Source organism: Akebia trifoliata, unplaced genomic scaffold (assembly GCF_017979445.1).
Source record: "Akebia trifoliata isolate Shusen 1 unplaced genomic scaffold, ASM1797944v1 Contig00726, whole genome shotgun sequence".
NCBI lineage: Eukaryota > Viridiplantae > Streptophyta > Magnoliopsida > Ranunculales > Lardizabalaceae > Akebia > Akebia trifoliata.
In genome coordinates this window covers 54,917-64,693 of record NW_028237151.1, presented here as the reverse complement: position 1 = coordinate 64,693, position 9,777 = coordinate 54,917, and the positions used below count along the sequence as shown (strand labels likewise).

Genomic DNA, 9,777 nt, shown 5'->3' with positions numbered 1-9,777 from the left:
GTCCAACTCAAGGGGTTTGTTTATTTATTTTGCGTAAAAAAATTTATCCAAATTTCTTACCACTTGAGCAAGCCAATGGTGCATTTAGGTGGATAACCACCATCCAACTTCTTCAAGCTCACGCCCTTATAAAAAATCTAAACCGCAACCTTTCCCAACTTCCACCTTGCCCAACCTATTAGATTGGTGGTTTTGGGGCTAAGGAAACCAGGGCATTTGGGTCTTTGTAACCCGGCGATTTTTGTAAAATTGGTTTTCTGGTTGGTTCTGTCATTTTGAACTGAAGATTCGTTCTTCAATGGTGGTTCATGTAAATTTGAAGACTTTTACTGGTTTTTTGAATGAGAGGTAGAGTAATTTATGAAAAAAAAATTTAATAATTGTAAAAGATTTGATTTTTAAAGATAATTCAGAGGATTGAGAGAAGATCTGAAATGAAATCTAAGAAACAGAGCTTAAATCAGTCAATTTTAGTAAAATTTGAGAGTAAAATAAGAAACCTAATATTTCAAAAGATTTGCATGCCTTCCTATATCTGTTTTCTGGAATTTAAAAAAACAAAAACAAAAAAAATTAATAAAAAGGATGAACGTAGGAGATCGAGATCGAGAAATCGATTTCAGATTTATACCTTGAGAGCCTTAAATGTAATATCCATGTCGGCGAGATTTTAGAGAAGATTAACCAGAGAATCTTCGGACTGATATAGAAATTTAGTTAAAATTGAATAAAAGAAAATTAAGAATTTTTTTTAGGGGAAACTAAGATCGAAACCAGACTTGATCAAGATTTTCTAGATGATCCTTGATGGTTAAGATCTTAGTCTGTTCTTCATCGATGGAACGTTCGTAGCTTCGATATCGATCTTCATCTCCATCGATCGATTGTGGAGTCGAAGGAAAACCTCCTTTACCTTCGTGGCTACCACTCTCCTTCTCCTTAATTTCCTTACATAGATCTAAGAGATTGTAGATCGCAGTTTCTGCAAAGAGATTAGAGAAATCTGATAGGGCTTGAGTTAGAGATGGTGAAACGAAAGAGAAGAGAGAAGAGAGAAATCTAATTTATTCGGGGAGGTGTTTATAATTTCTAAAACTTTTAAGAGAGAAAAATCTCACGTAGGTTATTAAATTCTCAATCCGATCTGCGCCGTTAGATCTATCATGATCCAACGATCCATATAATTTGTATGGATCTTTGTCCCAAAATTTGTCCACTGATCCCTTCCCTATATATATATAGTTATTTTTTGAACTGTTAAAGAGTTTGTGAATACCTGAAGGGGATAGTCTATCATATCATCCGAAATGATATACTATGCTGGGATGTACAGTAGAGACAACCAATCTCATACGTGTTATGGGACGTTTATGAGAGTGGAGTTACAACTAGAATTTGAGTTAATTTCTTTTTTATCTTTACTAATGACCTTGTAATGTTAAGGTAGTTGTACACGAATGGGGTAGTATAATGGAAATCACATGCACGCTTGATAGGCATAGATGGAAATCATTAATTAGTGTTCATTAATAATCTAGAGTAGTCGAATGTTCTGAAACATCGAAAAGCGACCCATTGCTTATAGTCACGTCAAACGACCAGCTTGAGCCGGATAAATTATCCCATAAATGTGGTAATGCATCGACTAGTCAAAAAATCAGGAATTAATACTTTATTATTAGAACATCATGTCCCAAGTAGGACCGATCCAGTTGTAGAATCCCAACTTTCTAATTCCACTAGTCTACCATTGTGTATTATGCACATATTGCCTTATTTTGGATTATAAAATAAAAAATATATTTATTATTTCAATGTTATCAATTAGATTCATGTAAAAAGAAAATGTTATAGTAAGTACTATGGATTGATGTAATATGAATTTTTAACTGTTTAGTTGGTCATCCCTCGCTATATGTACCAGTTAATCATAATTCATTATGTAAAACTTTTCATGCACTGAAATGATTTAGAATGCTTACTTGTTCATACTAGGATGAGATTATTGTTAGGAATTGTTTGCTTCTTTATTGGGTAACAATTATTACTCACCCTTTCGTTATCATTATTTTAGTTCCAGGTTCTGTACTTTACAAGGCAGGTATAGAGTAGTGTTAAGAAGTGATGATTACTTGGTTAGTCAAATAGACTACTAGAACTCGTTACCTGGTGAGTACCGGGGCTATACCCCCTAGCAGCGTCAGTTCGCCCAGGTGGTGTTATAAATTTTTGGTTGAAGGTTAGGACTTTTGATAGAGTAAGGAGTTTCAATGAAATCCTATATATTATTTACTTCTTTTGCATTTTGATCTACCTTATGTTGTTAGATGTATATAGGTTTTTGTTATTATTTTATTTTTGTATATATATGCAAGATAACATTATATGGTATATGAGGTATTTGAGTGCCTTGGAATACTAATATAAACAAAGGAAATCATGCCAAAATTTCAAGGCGCCACCTAGTATCTTAAGATTTGACATGGGGCTTTATGTAAGTGTTTCATTTTTTGTCAAAGAAGAGAAAGAGAATGTCGTCATCAAGATGTTCGCAAACCATCCGTACTGGGTAACCATTGTTACTCACCCTTTTGTTCTCATTTTTTTAGTTATAGGTTTTACACTTTACGAGGTAGGTGTAGAGTAACGTTAACAAATGAGGATCACTTAGTTGGTTAAATAGACTACCAGAGTTCGTTACTTGGTAAATACTGGGGTTATATCCCCTAGCAGGGTCTGTTCATCCAAGTGGTATTATAGATTTTAAGTCGAGGGTTAGGACTTTTGTTAGAGTAAGGAATTTCAATAGAATATTGTATCTTATTTACATCTTCCACACTCTGATCTACCTTACATTGTTAGATGTATATAGGCTTCCGCTATTATTTTATTTTTGTATATATATAAAATATATCATGTGTATGGTTTATGAGGTGTTTGAGTGCCTTGGAAAATTAATATAAACAACGGAAATCATGCCAAAATTTCGAGGTGCCACTTAGTACCTTGAGATTTAACATATGGCTTTGTTTTTGTGTTTATTTCTTTGTCGAAGAAGGAAAAGAGAATGTCGTCATCAAGATCGTTGCAAACCATCCTATTGTTTTGCACATCAATTTCATTCGAATTTGATTTCTACGTAAATCGCATCAATTCCTGCATTGTACACCTCAAATTCCATTATGTTCCTTCATTTCCAACAATCACGATTTTGGTTGGGGGCTTATAATTTCTATTGGTAATCGTAGATTTCGAAACTTGCATTTAGGATTTTTATCAAAATGGCAATGTTATTTTAAAATGTAGAATTTTCTTCATTAATTTCAAAATTCAAAAGACTATATGTGTTTGGTGTGTTTTAATCGTGTTTTTAACAATTGACATGTTGGTGGGATAGTTTATCGAAGAATCGATGAAAAATCTAAAATATCGGAAGAAAATCCAATTTTCATATAGGTTGTCCAGTGTTGTTAACAGTACTAGCTGTGCCATCGCCACCTATCGTAGGCCATTCAGGTGATGCCACCGCCAGTTGTTGCTAGACCTGGTTTTGGCCATTCAGGTGATGCCACCGCCAGTTGTTGCTAGACCTGGTTTTGGCCATTCAGGTGATGCCACCTATCGCCACCTATCGTAGCCCATTAAGATTTTTCAACTAAAATGATAAACGTGAATTTTAAAGTTGAGAAATGATTTAATATTCAATAAAGTTATTTTGAGTTGATAAATATTGGAAAGGAAGTTGTTTTCGAAAAGTCAAAAAGTGCGAATATCGAAAAAAGAGATTAAACGGTAAAATGTCAGAATCACACCCGAGGGGTGATGTTTGCATTTTATATTGTGAGGACATATATGGGTTGATGAACGGATATCCATGGTTAATTTAGTTTCTGTATTCACGAGGTTACTTGCATTTTTATTTAGAATTATGTGCTATGTACTATTATTTATTTCAGGTCGTTAGGCCACAATTGCATAGTAGGAAACTGGATATCCATTCTCAACCTTATAATGTTAATTTCTTAATTTTTTAAAAAAAAGAATGATATATATATATAGGTCCCGTTCAGCAACAAACATTTTGGCAAAACATTTTTCAAAACATGGGTTAGAGGTTTTGGAATGAGCTGATTTTTGGTGAGGATGATCTCTACGGTGAGGAGATCATCCTCACCAAAAATCAGCCCATTCCAAAACTTCTAGCCCAAGTTTACAAGTTGAAAAATTGTGGACCATCCTTTTTTGGAAACCATTTTTGACGGGGTTAGAAGTTTTGGAATGGGTTGATTTTTGGTGATGATGATCTCCTCACCGTAGAGATCATCCTCACCAAAAATCAGCCCATTCCAAAACCTCTAACCCATGTTTTGAAAAATGTTTTGCCAAAATATTTGTCAAAATGTTTGTTGCTGAACATTTCCCTATATATATATATATAATTACTTTGTGAGCTGTTAATAAGTTTATGGATACTTGAAGGAATAGTCTATAATATCATTCGAAGTGATATACAATACAGGGATTTACAATAGGGACAACCAAGCTCATATTTGATATGGGACATTTATGATAGTGGTGTTACAACTAGAATCCGAGTTATTCTTTTTATCTTTACTAGTGAACTTGTAATGTTACGTAGTCGTATAAGAATAGGTTTGTATAATGGGAATCACATGCACGCCTGATAGGCATAGATGAAGATGATTAATCAGTCATCAATAACAATTTAGAGTAGTCGAACGTTTTGACACATCGAAAAGAGACCCGTTCCTTATGGTCATGTCAAACGATCAACCTGAGTTAGATAATTGTCTCATAAGTGTGGTAATGTATCGATCAGCCACAAAATCAAGAATTAATACTTTATTATTGGAACATCATGTTTTGACTGAGACTGATCAGTCATAGAATCCCAACTCTCTATTTCCACTGCTCTATCCTTGTGTGTTATGTATCTATTGCCTTATTTTTTATTATAAAATGAAAAGTATGTTTATTATTTCAATTTTATCAGTTAGATTCTTGTAAAAAAGAAAATATTATAGTAAGTACTGTTGATTGATGTAATGTGATTTTTTTACTATTTAGTTGCTCATCCCTATTATATGTACCAATTAATTGTAATTTATTCTATAAAATTTTGCATGTATTGAAATGATTTAGAATGTTTACTCATTTATATTAGGATGAGGTTATTAGTTGTAATTGTTTGCTTTCATACTAGGTAATTAATGTTACTCACCCTTTCATTCACATTTTTTTAGTTCTTGGTTCTGTAATTTACAAGACAAGTGTAGAGTAGCATTAACAAGTAAGGATCACTTGGTTGGTCAAATAGACGATCAAAACTCGTTACCTGGTAAGTACTTGGGCTATACCCCTAGCAACATTAGTTCGTCATAGTGGCATTATAAATTTTGTGTTGAGAGTTAGGCCTTTTGTTAAAGTGAGGAGTTTCAATAGAATCTTGTATATTATTTACTTCTTCCGCACTCTTATCTACCTCACGTTGTTAGATGTATATAGGCTTCCACATTTATTTTATTTTTGTATATTTATGACGCATATCATGTGTATGGTTTATAAGGTGTTTGAATACCTTGGAATGCTAATATAAATAGAGGAAATCATACGAAAATTTAAAAGCGTCACCTAGTACCTTGAGATTTGACATAGGACTTTGTGTTAGTGTTTCCTTCTTTGTTGAGGAAGGAAAAGAAAATGTTGTCATCAACATCTTCGCAAACCACCCTATCATTTCACACATCAGTCTCATCCAACTTCGATTTTTACACAAATCGCCTCTATTCCTGTAATGTGCACATCAAATTCTATGATGTTCCTTTATTTCCAACAACTATGATTTTGGTTGGGGGCTTACAATTTTTATTGGTAATCGTAGATTTAAAAACTTGCATTTAGGATTTTTATCAAAATGGCTATGTTATTTTAAAGTATAGAATTTTCTTTATTTATTTCAAAATTCAAGAAGACTATAAAGGAAGAAAATGCTATTTTCGTGCAGGCTATCCAGTGTTGTCGGTAGCACTAGCGGTGCCACCGCTACCTGTCGCAGGCCATTGTGGCGATGCCACCGCTAGCTACTGTTAGACCTGTTTCTGGGAGTTTGGTTCCGTCCATCTGTTAGGACCCCGGGTTAACCCAAATTTTGAGATTTTTCAACTAAAATGATAAAAATGAATTTTAAAGTTAAGAAATAATTTAATATCCAATGAAGTTATTTTAAGTTGATAAATATTGGAAAGGAAATTGTGTTCGAAAAGTCAAAAAGTGTGAATATAAAAAAAAAAAGATTAAATGGTAAAATGTCAGAATCTCACCCAAGGGGTGATGTTCGCATTTTAGATTATTGTATTATATGTAGATTGATGAACAGATATCAAGGATTAATTTATTTATTTTTATCACGATGTGACTTGCATGTTTATTTATTTTTTGTTAGCGTGAGGTGCTCTTTACATTTCTGTACCGTTATTTAATTTAGGCCGGGTAACCACAATTGTTTGGTAGAAACCTGAATATCCCTTCTCAACTCTGTAATGTTAATTTCTTATATATTTTTAAAGAAAAATAATATATATATATATATATATATGTAGTTATTTTGTCAACTGTTAAGGAGCTTATGAATGCTTGAATGGATAGTTTGTCAAACCATCCAGAGTGATATACTATCCTGGGATGTACGGTAGGGACAACTAAGCTCATTCGTGGTATGGGACACGTATGAGAGTGGAGTCACAACTGGAATTCAAGTTTATTCTTTTCTATCTTTTTATTGAACTTGTAATGTAAAGGTGGTACACAAATTGGGATGTATAATGGGAATCACATGTGCATTTGATAAGCATAGACGAAAATGGCTAGTCAGTAATTACTAACAGTCTAAAATAATCGAACGTCTTGACATGTCGAAAATAGACTCATTACTTACGATCACGTCAAACGACTAACCTGAGCCGGATAAATGGTCACCAAAGTATGATAAGTTGTAATGACCAGCTACAAAATCAAGAACTAACGGTGCGATTCTACATCTAAGAATCATTGGAAAACCATATTTGATCGGAAGCTATCCAATTGTAGAGTCCCACCTCTCTAATTCTACTACTCCATCATTGTGTATTATGTATACGTTGTTGTAATGACCTGAAAATTTTAACATGTATCTTAAGGCTAGATTTTAAGTTTTAATTCAGTGAATTTAAAGTTATTTTAATGACTTAAAACTTTAGATTTTTTATTTATTAAACTTCAACATGGCTTTTCATCCATAATCAAATTGATAGTTTGAACGGACGATTCAGATTTCAGAGGACATGTTGCAGGCATGTATTTTGAATTTTAGAGGAGATGGACGCGTAACTTACCATTGGTAGAGTTCTCCTACAACAACAATTTTCAAGCCAATATCAACATGGCACCATTTGAGGCTTTATACAATAGATCGTGTTGATCATCGATATGTTGGGCGGAGACAAGAGATACCACAGTGTTGAGACCAGAGATTGTTGAGGAAACTTCTGAGACAATACGTATTATACATGATGATGAGACTATCGTTGTTCTTCTCACCAAAGTTAATATTAATCTTATGTTTACCTTACTTGTGGGGCCTGTAGGGGATCGAACCCTAGAGAAAGGGGGAGTAGAGTTAAGTTAAGAAGATGAAATTTGAATTAACCAAAAAAATTAAAACTATTTCTTTTTTATATTTTTGAACTTATCAAGAAGATTTAAAATTGCTAGAAAATTAACCAAAGTAAATGAAATTAAAAGCAAGTAAACTTATGAAATTAAAGCACTATTGGAGGTGGATCTACCTAGAACATGTTGATGAGTAATTCCTAGTTTCTAGTCTTTTTATAACTCAATCATAAGGGCTTGGTGTTAGCTCCTTAGATTGGAAAGTTTTACAAATGAAATTAAATGATGGAACATAAACAAAGTAAAATTCTTTGAAAAATTCCTACTATCAATTATCTAGTTTAAGCATACTTTATTTTGATCTAATCCTTAAAACTCATAAGCATTTTAAATAAAAGAAAAGCATGAAATTAGAAACAATACAAGAACTTGCTCTAGGCTTTTCCACTCTCCAATGGAGAGGAGTTTAGCCTAATGTCATTGCAAGAGATGGAAGATAAGAGATGAAAGAACTTTTCTTCATTTCATGGAGAAACTTACAAATTCTTCTTCTTCTACTTCTTACAAGACTATTTAGTCAAAAGAAAATAACTAGAAGATGAAAATACAAAAAATATGAGAATAGGCTAAGAGCCTTAGATTAAAGGAGTCTTGGATAAGAGAACTAAGAGGGACCCTTTCTCTAGAGATTGAGACTCTATTTATAGAGAAAAATATGTGTAGAAGAGTCTAAAAGTAGCCTCCACTTTTCTTTAACAAAAAGATAAAAGAAGAGAACATGAGTTAAGGATTAGGGCATTTCAAAGGATTAGAACATTCCAAAGTAGGCCTAAATGCTTTTGCCTTGAGATTTTGATTCCAAAATGTTGATTTTCTGCATAAAAAACACACGTAATTAGATTTATCTAATAAATGAATTTATTTATGTATAATTAAACCTAATTAACATGCAACATGGTGTTTTGAGGCTTATCATGATTATTACCTTAATACGGAGAAATAGGGACAAAAATCGAGATAGATGTCTGAAAAATATGTGTATAATTGAGTGTTTCGAGACACTCATCACACCCCCAAACTTACCTTTTCTAGTCCTTAAAAAATAAAATTGACACTTTTGCAGGCACCTCGACTGCATTTAACAAATGCAACAAGCCCTTGAACTGCTAGATTACCCCTAGTGGACGAGTTTGACTCGTGAGGATTTACAAAAAATATACCTACAAAATTGAAAACAACTTTGAAGTAAAAATAGTCAAAATCAAAACTTATATTGAAAAGTACAAGTCTTTTTTGATTTTGTCAATCAATTGGAAGTACTGCTTGGTATAGAATCCCAACCCTTATTTCTTTACGACAAAACTTAGACTTAAATTGACCTTTGAGCGATAGTTGTTCTAACTCAGAAATTTAAGATATTTGATTTCCTAGAATGAGTTTCAACCTTCTAAGTACTTAAGAATAATCGGAGTAACTTAGGGTTTAATTCTAAACTTAGCATCTTATCTAGGATAGTGAGAAGTATGGACATTCACTTTAATACCTCTAAGGGGTTTTATCTGTGATATTCCAATATACTCACATTTTTACACTTGATGGCTTTCATCCTACTGAAACTTTACATAAACTTTTGGATCTTTGATTTTTTTTCTATTACTTTTTCACTCTTTTTCTAAGAAAAGTAAGCGGCCCTTTTCAAGGTACCTAGTCTAATTCAATGGTTGATGTACAAGGTGTATACAACCCAGTTCTATTTTTCTTCTAATCAGCCAACCAATTGAACAAGGAAGTCAAAGTTCATTAAACCCAGTTTTCCCTTAAACACTAGGTAGAAAGACGGTAACAAGCTCTCTTAATACAATCTAGACTTTTGGTAATCTTATTAGAAGTGACTATAAACAAAAAGATAACTTTGCTCTAACTTTTGCCTAAGAGAAACACAAATGGGGACTCCTGATCATAGCTTCCAATGAAAGACTGATTAAATATTTTTAACTAAGTGCTTAAAGATACAAGCTAAGATTTTGAGCAAAATACAATAAAGTCACCAACCAAAATTTTTATTTTTATTTTTTGAAATAAAAGAAGAAAATAATAAGTGAAAATCCA

The 9,777-nt window shown here is 32.8% G+C and overlaps 1 long non-coding RNA gene across 1 annotated transcript; it reads right to left on the bottom strand.

Moving 5' to 3' along the window:
• Positions 1–514: 514 nt before the first annotated feature.
• Positions 515–1,010, bottom strand: LOC147381141 (uncharacterized). Its single transcript, XR_015174752.1, has 3 exons — positions 780–1,010; positions 632–700; positions 515–542 (listed from the first exon to the last, which is right to left on the bottom strand). It is a non-coding gene; the product is annotated as an uncharacterized LOC147381141 (long non-coding RNA).
• Between the last annotated feature and the right edge of the window lie 8,767 nt (positions 1,011–9,777).